Source organism: Eptatretus burgeri, chromosome 2 (assembly GCF_056783735.1).
Source record: "Eptatretus burgeri isolate ZD-2024b chromosome 2, Ebu_testis_v1, whole genome shotgun sequence".
NCBI lineage: Eukaryota > Metazoa > Chordata > Myxini > Myxiniformes > Myxinidae > Eptatretus > Eptatretus burgeri.
This window is the reverse complement of record NC_140962.1, coordinates 55,660,717-55,676,003: the sequence shown is the minus strand read 5'-3', so window position 1 is coordinate 55,676,003 and position 15,287 is coordinate 55,660,717. Positions and strand designations below refer to the sequence as shown.

The 15,287-nt window shown below is 44.4% G+C and overlaps 1 protein-coding gene across 4 annotated transcripts in view; it reads right to left on the bottom strand.

Moving 5' to 3' along the window:
* Positions 1–1,044, bottom strand: part of LOC147032087 (uncharacterized) — a 101,193-nt gene extending 100,149 nt beyond the window's left edge. For 3 of the 4 annotated variants that reach the window (XR_015055028.1, XM_085869388.1, XM_085869390.1), the window contains exon 1: positions 110–241. The gene's annotated coding sequence lies outside the window, so the exon portion shown is untranslated. Of the gene's footprint in view, positions 1–109; positions 242–773 lie in introns of those variants that run through there. The other variant, XM_085869389.1, reaches the window with a different exon arrangement.
* Positions 1,045–15,287: the final 14,243 nt, after the last annotated feature.

The window sequence follows — 15,287 nt, the reverse complement described above, 5'->3', positions numbered from 1 at the left end:
CACTAAATAGGCGCGAAGTGACTTCGCTGAGCGTTCTTTCAGCTCTAAATGTTGGTTTGAAAGAACAAACCGTGGGAATTAGAAAACCGAGCCTACAAAACACCTCCACCTGTTTTCACTGAACATAGTCCCAAATAAAGGACGCGGACCGGGACCAGAACCAGAACCAGAACTCGGACCATTCCTGCGCACCAACTCACGATGGCAAATCATTTATTTATTTATTTTCCTTCAATACTCCGTGAGAGTTTCTATTTATGGTGTTTATTATTTTTTTTTCCACAAAATAATTATTTATTTAATCACAACGACGTACATATCGCACCGCTCGATAACTCGAGCATATTATCGAATTTATTTAAAAAAATTTTTACCTCATGTAAAATAGATAGGAGACCAGCGACAGGTATTATATAATAACCCGTTACACCGCTCTTCACAAATGTTCATTTCTCCACAACGAATGCACATTGTCCATGACGACAACAGATTACCCAACATGTAATTGACAAAATACGATTCATGACCCACTTAAATTATGACTGGTTCGGAATACAAAGGGAAATTATAATCCGTTACAATGTTGTCGCGATCTCGAGATCAAAATAATTAATTAATGATCGACATAGGTAATGAAAATTAAGATGAGGAGGAAGTCAGAATTATCGTGTGGATGCAAACCCATGGAAGGGGGAGGGAAAAAAAAATAGGATAATCGAAGCATCCAATAACTCACCGACTGCGTCATGAGGGTGAGGATACAGCCGACCTACCTGTAGGCTGGACGCAGGTGGCTTTTATCCCTGAAGTACTTATTTAAATCGACTGTTCCTCTGCCTCATCGATCAATGAGCCTTCTCCAACCTCTGTCACAATCCTGGCTTCCCACGCCACGCAAATCTACCAGTTTCGATTGGTGGAAGAAAAACACTTCGACACAACAAAGTCGCTTCACATGTTATGAAAACTGTCCTTTGGATGGACCGACTGGATGATTGTTCGAAATAGTCGGCTGCAATTTTGTTGCCGCAACCTTCCTGTCGATCTAGTAATACTTCGACAAACGTGTGTAAATTGTTCATTTGGAGCTGCGTACAAATCGTCTCTTGCAGGCAATTTAACCCTTTCCTGCGCTCATTGTTGGCTGTTGAAAATTTGCAATGTTATCTATCTATAATTCCAGGTGTGTGTGTGTGTGTGTGTGTGTGTGTGTGTGTGTGTGTGTGTGTGTGTGTGTGTGTGTGTGTGTGTGTGTGTGTGTGTGTGTGTGTGTGTGTGTGTGTGTGTGTGTGTGTGTGTGTGTGTGTGTGTGTGTGTGTGTGTGTGTGTGTGTGTGACCGCTGTTTCTCGACAACCACTGGTCTGATCTAATTGAAACTTGCCAGGTATATTTCTGGGGCCCTGAGGAAGTGCCTTTTCAAGGTTTGATATGTATCGGACAAGTGCTTCCCAAGTTATGCCTATTTATTTACCAAACCAATGACAAGACACATTGTTGCGTGGGCATGGCCGATGGGGAAGGGAAGCTGAGCCGCGTTCGCCATTACGGGTGACAACGTACGGACTTCCAGATCCATTACGGGTTACAACGTACGGACTTCCGGATCCATTATGGGTTACAACGTACGGACTTCCGGAGAGTGATGACTTCGTGTATTCTAATAATTTCTCGATTTCTTATGCGCATTTATAGATAAACACAATGCCCCAAGTTATGATCGTTTTCATATTAGACGGTGCATAAATTTCAGTAACATCAGAGTGCTGGTATGCTCCGAACCAGGAAGTAATTTTTTTTCTCTCTCTTCTCTTCTCTTTTTGTTTTTCCTTGCCACGACATTGCGAAAAGGTAAAATACGTTGGCGCTAATTGAATAATTGGGCATTAAAACTAAATTGCGAATAATCGTAACTGCGAATCATATTCGAACTTCCAGAACACGCTCGTAAGGGCACTCGAGAGCGAAGAAACGGCCTGTGTGGTTGTTGTTTGTTGCTCGCGGTTTGAATATTTTTATTTTTTTATTTTTTTTTTATGGGCACGTACGAGTATTTTGATAAACGAAGCAAGTGTTTCATATTTGAGCAAAGTATGGTTGTTTTTATTTGAACGTTTTGCACTTCATGGTGAAGTAAATTTTTCCTCGAGTTCTCTGTGTGGTGTTCAAAAGATCTTTGACCCAAATATGTCATAAAACTAGGAAAAGCTACATTTCAGCTTTCCTGGGAAAGCCACATTTCAAACCTCGCCCCCAAAGCCAGTCGCCGACTGGGAATCCTCCGTCGTGCAAAGTCCTTCCTTGGCCCGCCTGAGCTCCTTACCACTTACAAAGCTTTCGTCCACAGCCTGATGGAGTACTGCTCTCCCCTCTGGGCTGGTGCTCCTGCCTCCCACCTTTCTCGGCTTCACGCTATGGAAACCAAGGTATTTCGGATCATTGGCATCTCCCGCGATGAGGCTGAGCCTTTGGGCCTCTCACTCTCTCACTGCAGGCTGGTCGGTGGTCTTTCTGTCTTCTACTGTCTCCTTTCCAGCCTCGCCTCCTCCCCTGCTCTCTCTGTGATTTGTCCCCACCACATTTCCACAGGGTGCTCAATTTCTGCCAACAACACCCTTCTGGTAAAACTACCAAAATCACGAATCACTGCTCACCTTCACTCTTTCATTCCTCTTTTTCCCCGCCTTTGGAATAAACTCCCTCACTCTATTCATTCCCATTCTTCCCTCCAGACCTTCAAAAGAGCTGTTCACCACCACCTCTTATCTTCCCCCATCCAAATCCTCGATCTTTTCTACCCCCGATTATCCACCCACGCCCAGCTCCTTCAAATTCCCTGCTTTCTTTCCTGAAGGACCCTGTAATTTCCACCTTGTATTCCACATGTTCCCCGCACCATCCCTCTACCTTCCACAGATCTCCTAATGTCTCTCTCCCCCACTGTTTTGTCCTTCCCACTCGCGCCCCTCTTGTCTCATTCCCCCCCCCCCTTTGCTGTGTGTTGTGTGTTAGCTCTCACACGAGCCTCGACAAGGTATACAAAAAAAAGAAAAAGGGTAATCAAGAGATTGCAGACCTTCGCCAGGACTTGTTTTTGTGGAGTGTTTGTGTACTGATGTGATGTGTAATAAAAAATAGACATAACTACCACTTTATAAGGCCAATTTTTTTTTTGAACACCTGTTGATCGTAACCACCCACTTCCTTTTTTAAAGCCGCCTCTTATTTTTTGTTGTTCTTTGTTATTTTGTCAAACATCCTGAAAAAAAAATCCATATCTGTGTGTACATCTTGCACCATTATGTCTGGTGTTGGCTTAATGGTTTGGGTGGTGGACTTGAGATCCTAGGGTCGTGAGTTCAAATCCCGCTCATGTGTTGAATTAATACCAGGTGGGGTTGACTCAGCCTCTCGTCCTTCTGAGGTCGGCAAAATGAGTGGCAGCATGCTGGTATACTGTGGTGGAGTAGTGACCTGCCCAGGATTGTGCCTAATAGCCAAGGAGACTACGTAAGCAGCACCAACGCTCTTGACAGAGTATGATCCCGTGCTCCTACTCCTTGCACCATTCTCTGAATCGATCATTTGTTTTGATGACTGAGCCGCCGCTCTCGCCTCACTGCACTCTCCATTGCCGTGCCGTTTCTCGCTTCCGTGACGCTTTTCATTTGTGAAGATGGTTTTCATGTGCTTGCAAATTCAGATGGGAACTAAAGTCCTGAAGCCATGGTATGCTAGAACAATTCTTGATGGGCGACGCTCACTGTGTGATGTTTTCCCCGATTTCGCTTGTGGGGAGTTGGACCAGAGAGAGGCCACACAGGAGCAAGACCCAACAGCACTGGTGAGTCCACATCCCACATATGTAAATCTCCATTTAAATAAATGTTTACTGTAGGTTTATATAGAAAGATTGCATTGCGAATAATTTGAATATGCACAAAGTGTGTAGTTTTTTTTGTATGTTGCTATACATTTAAATATATTGGTTTTAAACTGCAGATTGTACTTTTATTATTGGCCTCGTGAGTGTATTGGTGATGTGTCGGGTATATGACCCACATCATGATATTTCTTTGGGGGGTAGAAAACTGACTTGTCTCACACATGACTGTAATGATGATATAGTTTTGCTGGTTAGAACAATAAAAATAATCAGAACATGTATTTTTAGTGAATGAAATTGGCTTCACACCAGACAACTATAAAACAATAACAAATAGATGTAGATATGTGCATGATGTGTGATTATTTTCAATTTATTCATTTTTAAGTGTTTCTGTGCATTAAACATGAAGGGTCCTTGAATGAAAATGTCAGTGGCCATTTTGAACTAAAAAAAATCTGGTGGACATCTTGGATTTAAAAGCTGGTTGCAATTTTGAAAAAAAAACAACAAATAAAAATGGTTTCCTCTCTCCTTTTTTAATAAAAATCCGGACAATCAACTGATGTCTTTTTTAATATGGCCTAACTGCTGGCAGTGATGACCAGGTACCAAGACCAAGACGCCTTGCTTTGATCGGACACTTGACCCTGACCCATGACGTTTATTATTATTCATTTGCATTCAGGATGGGATTGAAATAAATTCAATTCAAAGCAAATGGAAGACCACTCAGATACACTCAGAAGGAACCCAAACAAGCAAAAAACAAAGATGAAGTCATCAGGAGGAACCTGGATAGGATTTGGGTTTCAGCAGCTACTCCTCTCGATTCAAACCCATGCAGGCACAGCCAAATGAGCCTATTTCCAAAATAAAAAATAAAAAAATTAAAAAACCCAGATTATCTATATTAATATTTCGGCACGCCCCTTTTTTGTTCCACCATCAGATTTTTGTAACTGCATGAAATGAAACAAGCTTTGACATATATAGTAATGATATTATTGTCTTCCTTAAGAGGCCCCTCAAATTTAGTTTTGATGATTATCTATATTAATATTTTGGCATGCCCCTTTTTTTGTTCCACCATCAGATTTTTGTTACTGCATGAAATGAAATTGTATTAATATTTCGGCACACCCCTTTTTTTGTTCCACCATCAGATTTTTGTTACTGCATGAAATGAAACAAGCTTTGACATATATAGTAATGATATTATTGTCTTCCTTAAGAGGCCCCTCAAAATTCGTTTTGATGATTATGGTAGTGAAACAGTTTATGTTCATCCGACTTTTTATTATTCCTACTGCACTTCATTAGAACATAGATTGTGGATGGATGCGCAGATCCCAGGAGAAGAACTATAGCTGTGCAGAACAATTCATATTATCGATGGATAAAAATGATATTTAATTGATATTATAATAAATTGCTTATTTCACATATCTTCAAATTTTGAGTTTTTAGTTTGTTGTGAAATATTAGGTCCTCGGGTCTCTACATTGTGGCGTACAGGCTTAAGTCGTACTTCTGTTTACTACCGTAGAAAATCACAGAACCATCCGATCGACATGTTGTTAACAGTTTCAGAATCAGCTAAATTCTACAACATATGAATATGGAGACGAAACTGATCCGGCCAGCTAAAATCTACAAGATATGAATATGTAGACGAAACTGATCCGGCCTTTTGGATCATTTTAAAGTAGGGTGCCCTGTAATTTAAATGTGCTCTATGGATCCTCCGGAACTCACGAATGGTACACGTTGTGTCGTCACTAAACTATGTGGTAATGTCATCGAAGTGGAGCTACTGCGGGACAGTCGAAGGGGAAAACCTGAATGATAATCAATGGATAAAAATGATATAATATATTGTTTAAAATACATTCATGCTATCTGTCTTTTACCATATGTTGCCAGTGATGCCCATTGAAGACGGGCACCTTTACTAGTAAGTCAATAATTCTGGCTGCCAGACCATGCATCCAATCAGGTTGAAATTTATCTTAAACATCTCAACCATATATCCTCGTAACCGCCTTCCTGCCTTGCTACCATCTGAACTCTCCTCTTCTTTACTCTCAAGCTATGGCCCCTGGTTCTATCACTGTCTACTCTGATGAATAATTCATCTGCACTTATTTTATCGATACCTTTCATTATCTGAAACATCTCAACCATATATCCTCGTAACCGCCTTTTTATAGTGTACAAAACCCTGTCTCCTTCAGCCGCTCCTCATAGCTGAGTCTAGCTAGGCCCGGAATCAACCACGTGCCCTACAATGAACCCTCTCTATGGCATCTATGTCCTTCCGGAACTGTGATGACCAAAACTGTACACAATATTCTAGATGTGGCCCTCACTAAATTCCTATACAATATTAACACTACCTCTTTGATTTATAAATTATCCCCCTCTGAATACAGCCTAAAACCATATTTGCTGTATCTACAGCTGCCTGGTACTGTGCTGCCTGCTTAACTCCCGTATCTATTACCACCTCCAGATCCTTCTCCTGTGTGACATGCTCCAAAATTACCCCTTCATTCTGTAATCTCGATTTTCATTGTTCTTTCCCATCCCCAACACCTTACACTTGCTCAGGTTAAATTTGATCTGCCAAGCTTTTGCCCAATCTAAACACGTATCAATACTTTCCTGTATCTGATCACCACCCCCTCTGCTATCCACCTTACCTCCAAGCTTTGTGTCACCTGCAAATTTGGAAAGCTTACTCTTTACCCCCATTATCCAAATACTTGATGTAAATGACTAATAGTAATGGTCCGAGTACTGATCCCTGAGGTACCCCGCTACTTACATCCTCCCAGCTAGACATCCTCCCACTCACAGCCATTTTTTGCTTCCTACCACGAAGCAGTTTGCAATCCAATTAGCTACCTGGCCAACCATTCCACAAGCCCTCACTTTAGCTAACAACCTCCAATGTGGTACCTCATCAAATTCCTTCTTAAAGTCTTGATATACTATGTCCACTGCCTTTCCCTCATCCACCCAATCAGACACTGCTTCATGGAACTCTAAAAGATGTGTTAAGCAGGAACTACCTTTGGTAAACCCATGCTGACTACCTTTAATTAGTTTGTATTTGTTTAAATGGTTCCTCATCCAGTCCTTAATTAATGTCTCCAGCACCTTCCCCACAACTGAAGTCAAACTAACAGGTCTATCGTTTCCCAATTCTTCTCTGGATCCTTTCTTAAATAATGGTGTTGCATTTGCTACTCTCCAATCCTCCGGTACCTGTCCTGACTCCAGTGATCTATTGAAAATATCCAATAACATCTCGCTTACCTGCTCAGCCACATCCATAAATACTCTCAGCTGCATATTATCTGGACCCGGAGCCTTATTTACTCTTACATTACTCAGCTGTTCCTTTACTTCCCCCACTCCAACCTGGATCTTCTATAAAATCCCTTACTCACCTCCTCGACAGATACTCTCAGCTATTGGCAATTCTCCTGACTGTTCTTGTGTAAAAGTTGAAGAAAAATACATGTTTAATAAGCCTGCCATCTCACTTTCATCACTAACCACTCTCGCGGTGATATTCCTCAATGGACACACACTGGTCCTAACCTGTTCTTTTCCCCTGATATACTTAAAGAAAGCCTTGTTATTATGTTTAATATTCTCAGCCATGTCCTTCTCATACTCTCTTTTGGTTTGCCGAGTTGTTTTCTTAACTCTCCTCGTAACATAAATCTAACTCCAGTCCTGTTATTTTAAACCTAATAAATGCCTTCTGCTTCTTCTTAACAGCATTCCTTATCTCACGACTCAATCACCCTGGTCTCTTTCTACTTCAAGTTTTACAGGTCATTGGAATGTACTTACTCTGCACTCTACACATTTGGTCCTAAAAGGTTTCCCATTTATCTGATGCTGATTGTCCTGTTGTAAGAGTCTCCCAATCTACATCACTCAATTCTCTGCTCATACCCTCAAAGTTTGCCTTCCTGAAATCTAATAGCCTTACCCTACTATCCTGAACTCTAACCCTTAACATAATCTTTGCACACACAATGTTATGGTCACTTGTTTCTAAATGCTTCCCAACCTCTACCTCCTCCACCATATTGGGATCGTTACTTAAAAAGAGGTCCAACACTCTACTCTCCCACATGGGCTTATCTGCAGACCGGGTTAAAAAGCAATCCTGGACTAAAACTAGGAAATTCTAATCCGCTCTGCCCTTTCCCTGTTCCTGGACCCAATATATCCCTGGAAAGTTAAAATCCCCGATAATCAATAGTCTTTCCTTACCACATGCCCTTTTTAATTCTTCATGCACTCCTCCTTCCTCCTCTTCCTTCTCACCCAGACCCCTATAAAAGCATCCTACCAGGATCTTACTGTTTTTACAATCTCTAATCTCTACCCATACAGAATCCTCAACATTTATACTTTCCTTAATGTCACTCCTTTCTCTTGATACAATGCTATCCTTTACCCAGATTGTGACTCCTCCTCCTATTCTCTCTTTCCTATGACACCGACACACCTTGTAGCCTTCTAATCCTGTCCTCCAGTTGCTCTCTTCCTTAAACCATGTCTCACTCACTGCAACAAAATCGTACTCCTTGCTATCTACTTTGGCTTCAAGCTTTTCCATCTTATTATTTAAATATCTGGCATTGGTATAGAATATGTTTAACTTTTCCCTTCCTGAAATAATATTTTCCTGCATGGCCTTACTCATCACAATTACATCATCTGTTCCTTCTTTAATAGCTTCCCCACCCTCCGCTGACCTAAAAAAGCCTGAATTCCTTCCTCAATTCCCACTGCAAACCTTGCTGCCCCCTTTTTATTTAACATATGGCCATCATTCCGGAAACACTCCCTTTGTCCCCTAAATGATTCCCACTGCTTCCTAAATGTAAAACCTTCCTCTCTACACCATTCTTCCAGCCATTGGTTGATGTGTATTGCTCTGCTCAATTTCTATATCGTTTCCTAATCTTGGGAGAATCACAAAAAACATGACCTCACAACCCTTTGCTTTCAACCGCTTACCCAATATCCTGTATCTATTTTTCAAAACCTCTGAGTAAACTTTCCCTACATCATTCACACCGAGGTGAACGACAACCAACATCTTCCTGCCATGACCCAATACAATATAGTGTCACGAATTCGCACCCGCTGGCATGTGAACTGCCGCTTTCCACTAATAGTAGCAGCTCGCCCACCAGACGGACAATTCATTCGTGACCTTCCGGAGCAACGCTGGAACCCTGTCATGGGTGGGTCTTCAACCCCACCACGGCCTAGCCAATTTTCTACCTGCGCAGGATAGGGTCAATCGCCAAATCTCGATATACCTAAGTACCCGCGCGGATAGCTAACCGGGAGACCGTACCTCGGCGCAGGTCGGCTTGGGACACGAACCGCTTAAGCGGTCCGTTCCGTTCTGCAGTGATAACCGAGCGGGTATTATCGCCCGACCTCGCCGGATCCGATTCTATTTAACGGGTATTTAACAACCCCAACTATTATTTTGTGATGCAAGATGGCATTTCAATGTGGTGAAAGGAGGATGCGATGAACGGGGTACATTCGAACCAAGCACATTTATTATAATGAAACACATATACAATGATGCAATGGAACAATCATGCACGTATACAGAAAAGCACACACGGGACGGGGACAAAGATACGAGCAAGGCAAACAAAAGCAAGGGGAAAGCACTACGACCGAATATTCTTATTATTTCACAGGCACTTAACAGGTTTACTTATGGACACTGCACCACATCATTCACACAAAAGAAGAAAAAAGACCACCCCCACAGAGAGGGGGTCAGACTGGGCCCGTGGGCCTTTATGGCGTGGGACTTGGCTGACCGAATGTGTCCCACGAGACCGACGCTGGTTACCTGCACCCTCGTGGTGCGACGGTTGGCGAGCTCTCTCCGGCACTCTCCTCTCGTGCGCGCCTCGACCCTGGACCACCGCACACAACCCTCATGACTTGGCACTCAGAGGGAAGGCACCCGGATCTCGAACACCATGGAGCAGCAGCAATCCCTAATGCCACGAAGAGACGAAGCTCCCCCGAAGAGACAATACGACTCGACGACCAACAACCCACGTTCCTGGCATCTCGTGCGCCCTTTTATTCCCCAGGTTCCAACGCCTGACACCTCCCCGTTTTCGGCTCCGCCCCCTCCAGCTCCTGCGGGAAGCTTCGAGAAAAGGGGCGTGCCCTCTCGTCCCCCCCTCCCCGCACACCATGTGATGAGGGGGGGGCGTGGGGGGCGAGAGAAATCATTCTTGGCTCAGGTCCAAGGAAATCATTCCCCCAAAAAGAGGCCCCCACCCTTTCTCACATTTTACCTCTGCTCGGATCGCACCTCCCCCACACCAAGCGCAGAGAAAATAGGCAGGAAAAATCCACGCACCATTGGAGGTTTCTCCTTGGTCTTTTTGCTCATGTTGCGCTGGCTTTCGCAGATGCTATTCGTTGGTGCGTGGGATTGTGGTGTGGTTGCTTGTAGTTGTGGCGTGGCTGGTGGTTGGTGTTGTGGTTGCGAAGGTGGTGAGGTGATTGATGGGGGTGGAGAAGGTGGTGAGGCGATGTTGGTGGTTGGGGGTAAAGTGGTGAGGATGGCGTGGTTTGTTGAGGGGCGCGTGTGGTTGTGGTGGAGGGGTTGCGGTGGAGATTGCTGTGAAGCGGTTGTTTTGAACGATGTTGGTGGTGGTGGTTCGGTTGTGGTTGATGGTTGAGGCGATCATGGTTGTTGTGATGGTGGCGTGGTTGGCGTTGTGGTTAAGGTGGTTGTAGTAATGGTGGTTGAGATGTGATTGGTCCAAAATAACAATAGAAAAAGAAAAATACTACCTCAAAGGATCACAGCCCTGTGACATGAATAAATTCCCATTAAACAACGGTGTGGAAATCGAACTGAACACAGACTTATTGATCTAACTGAACTCCGGACCTTTATGGTGTTCTGTGAATTTCCACTGTCGTAACAATAGTTTACCCTTCCTTCAATGTCCATAACTCCTGCTACTTCAAAATTACACAGAATGCTATGTCTACAGTCCTTCCTGCAGAATGAAGGATCAACATATTGAAATGATCTCATTACCCACAAAAACTGTCTCCCATACCTCATGTCTTCCAATTTATATTGCTGCTCCTCCGCCACTACCCACATCCACTGCACCTCCGCCACTGCCCGCACCCACTGCACCTCCGCCACTGCCCGCACCCGCTGCACCTCTGCCAGTGCCCGCAGCTGCTGCACATCCACCAGTGCCTGCACCCACTGCACCTCCGCCACTGCCCGCACCCACTGCACCTCTACCAGTGCCCACATCCGCCACTGCCCGCACCCGCTGCACCTCCACCAATACCCTCATCCGCTGCACCTCCACCAATGCCCGCTCTCGTTGCACCGTCACCACTTCCAATATCCTCAGCAACCTCACTCCACAACCGTAACCAACTATTATCTCCAAATTTATCACATTCTGCTACTTGCTGCAAATTATAATTTACATCGATAATTATAGTGACTTCGGGTCCTCCGTCTAGTTTATCTGGTTACCTAAAAAATAATCACATGATCGAATTACAGGGGGACACGCCTTGTCCGAACCGGAACACATTACCGGATCAGATGCTGCCGAGCGACACTGCCAAGGACGTACCGCTAAAAGGAACGGATCGTGGGAATAAGTCCCGGCTAGGTTAGGATACGTGCCATGCTGGATCAATGAAAGCAAAGACAAAAACGAGCTGGGAACATTTCCACTAATAATTTATTACAGGCAGGCGAGGAAAGATATGTGGCACGATTAATAGTTTTTATTGTTGTATGTAAGCAGTGAGAGGAAGAAAAGTGTGGTGCAACAATAATACAAGCAACTTACAAGCGCAGACACAGAGCAGAGTTATCCCGATGCAATTCTTCTCCCCTCTTAACTTAAACGAGGACAGGTGCCATGACACACACGCACTTGCACTCGCACTCACGGGAAGGCTTGAACAGCTCCGTGACCCATCCTTTTATAGATCCTGTGGTGCGGGGCGTTGGCGACGACCCGAAGCGATGTGTCATCATCCGAATTGGGCACTCTGGTTGGGCCCAGGCCAGCACACGGCCCAACCGTGATGGCCGTAAGCGGCTCCACTTTACTTCCGGCCAGGTGGTTCCAATATGCGTAATCGTCTCGTTCCGAGCACCGTGAAACGAATCGCCCTGCATCAAACTCCCGGGCCGTCCACGGCGACTGGCGATCAGCGCCGGTCAATGCGCTGCATCTCTGTAAGCCATGCGGCCTCGCCCGGCAAAGAGGCAAGAGGACGCTCGCCGTCCACGGGAGACACCCGCGGCCGCGCTGGTCAGCGAAGGCGAAGGTGGTCACCGGGTAAACAACGTTACAGGTGAAGATTCCATTCTGGCCATCGTTTTTTAATTTTTTTATTTTTATTTTATTTTTTCCCCTGTTGATCATTACTGACTGACCTTTACCTTGATGTCCTCAAATAATTTAGCATGCGATGGGGCAACATATAATTGATCATGGCTGAAGATGGGCTTTGGTAAGTAACTTACAACTTTGTATAATATTTGACCTTGACTCTTGTTTCTTGAGAAAGAGAATGCCGCACACAACGCAAATTTCAAAATTGATTTAGAAATTCCATAGGATAATTTAGTACCTCTTCAGAGTCATCATAGACAACAGAATCGGCACTGAAGTACGTCTTTTCTTCCCCAGGAAATGTATCCCTTATTTCTTCGTCGATCACAAATGTGGATTCATTATTCGTGCACGACACTGATCGTTGTGCCAGCGCATCGTACTTTGTATGCATTTCATTGAAATTAATGAAAACAGCCTCTGCCAAAGAAATGTTGTCTCCTTCACAGATATGATCAGGCAATTAAATGAAATCTAAGACCAGAGGAGTTGTTTCTACACTCACATTTCCAATCAAGAGCAACTATTTTGAGAATTCTTCGTCATCGTTCACTCTCATGTTTGATCACTTCAGTTGTTCGATCTTTGGCCACAACTTGCTCTGCTTGATACATGCAGTGATGACTGCTGTGGTGCAGTGCATGATACGACGGGAAAAACCTGCCTGAAATCTCCATGAAGATGTAAGACTTTTCCACCAAAAGGTATGTTGTTACGTGGTACATCCTGGAGACATCAATCCATAGCCGCTAAAGCATATGCTGGAGCCAGAGGTGCTAGATTCCAAATAAATAGGTTGGTCTTCTTTATAACATCTGCATCTTTACTCATGGGCGAGATGCTGCATGTGGAGTTTTCCAAAATGGACACTGGCAATTTATAACTATAGAGCGATGTCTGCCCATCAGCTAGCAATGTTGCTGCAATGCCTGGATAAACAGTCTGAAGAACTAAAAGGCACCAGCCTCATAAGATGTGCAGAAGTGTATTGAAGACAAAGGTCTTGCCACTTCGCCCGGGCCATCGACAAAAAAACAACCGATTGCCTGTGAACTGGTCACCGTGCTAAACGGTCTCCAGGACATCTTCCACAATTTGGCTTTGGTCATCAATTAGTGGTTGTTTGTTGTTTTTTTTCACCTTTTTCATGTTCATCTGCCGGGACAGACTGATAACACTGAACAACAAATTTCAAAATTTTTTTTTTACTGGAGATGTGTAAAGTGATTAAGACTAATTTGGGTACGCTGATTTCAAAAATCATAACCGTTTTGCTGTATCACGTCAGGATTTTCAGTAACAGAAATATTCTCATTGCCTAGAAGTCAGGATTTCAATGAAATTTACATATGTCTTTAACATGTCTATTTCGTACAATTGTTAACTTGTGTTATATTTCTTTCTTTCAGATAAAGATGAGTAGGCGTTCCTGTACCAATCATCCTGACAACTTCTGTTATGTCTGTGGTCGGTATACCAAAAAATATCAACAGCGAAGTATATCTACAGCAGTGAAAATGAAGGCCGCCTACTTTCACTACTTCGGGTGTAAGGTGGGGGACCAAGAACAGAGCTGGGCACCACACATCTGCTGCACAAGCTGTCACACAACCTTGACTCAGTGGTTGGTGGGCAAGCGCGCGAGCATACCATTTGCGAGCCGCAGAATCATCATGATGATTGTTATTTCTGCTGCACAAGCATCGCCGGCTTCAACAAGAAGAATAAAGGTCACATCAAGTACGCTGACTGCGTCTCTGCTCGTAAACCTGTGCCTCATGATGACGAGAACCCCGTTCCAACACCTCCAGCTGATCAGAACATAGCTGTAAGCAGTGGTGAGGAGGATGGTGATGATGAACCTTTTGAACCCGACACTCAAGAATCACACCTTCTGAACCAGGGAGACTTAAATGATCTTGTAAGAGATCTCTCGCTGTCAAAGGCGAAGGCAGAGCTGCTTGGATCAAGGCTGCAGCAGTGGAATCTACTTGAACCTAACACCAAGATATCCTTGTTCAGAGCACGTCACAGAGACATGGCTGAGTTCTTTGAGATGGAAGACACGATGACATTCTGCAGTGACATCAACGGTCTGTTGAAAGAACTTGGGTGTGATCACGATCCTGCAGACTGGCGCCTCTTCATCGACTCGGGGAAGAACAGCTTGAAGGCTGTTTTGCTCCACAATGGCAACGAGAAAACATCAGTCCCACTGCCTCACGCGTTCGGCATGACAGAGACCTATGAGACTATGCGGCAGCTGCTTGATTCCATCAAGTACAATGACTTCAACTGGCACATCTGCGGAGACTTGAAAGTGGTGGCGCTGTTGTTAGGGCTGCAGTCAGGCTACACGAAATACATGTGCTTCCTTTGTCTCTGGGATAGCAGAGACGACAAGAATCACTGGATGAAGAAAGATTGGGAAGAGCGAAAAGAGCATGTACCTGGTCGACACAACGTGAAGCATGTCGCCCTTGTCGACCCAGCCAAGGTTTTCCTTCCACCACTCCACATAAAGCTCGGCTTGATGAAAAGTTTTGTACGGGCAATGGATCTGAATGGGCGTGGGTTTTTATACCTAAGGAAAAGTTTGGCAACACCTTGTCGGAGGCCAAGATCAAGGCTGGTGTCTTTGTTGGACCGCAAATCCGACAGATTATGAAGGACGAAACTTTTCCGACAACTCTAAACCCCAAAGAGCTGGCAGCGTGGAGGAGCTTCAAAGCTGTGACGGACAACTTCTTGGGGAACGAGCGCGCGGACAACTATGAAGAAATAGTGCAGCAGCTGCTGGAGTCCTTCAGGAAACTTGGCTCCAGGATGTCCCTGAAAATCCATTTCCTACACCAGCACCTGAACTTCTTCCCTGACAACTTGGGAGCAGTCTCGGACGAGCACGGCGGGCGATTCCACCAAGAGA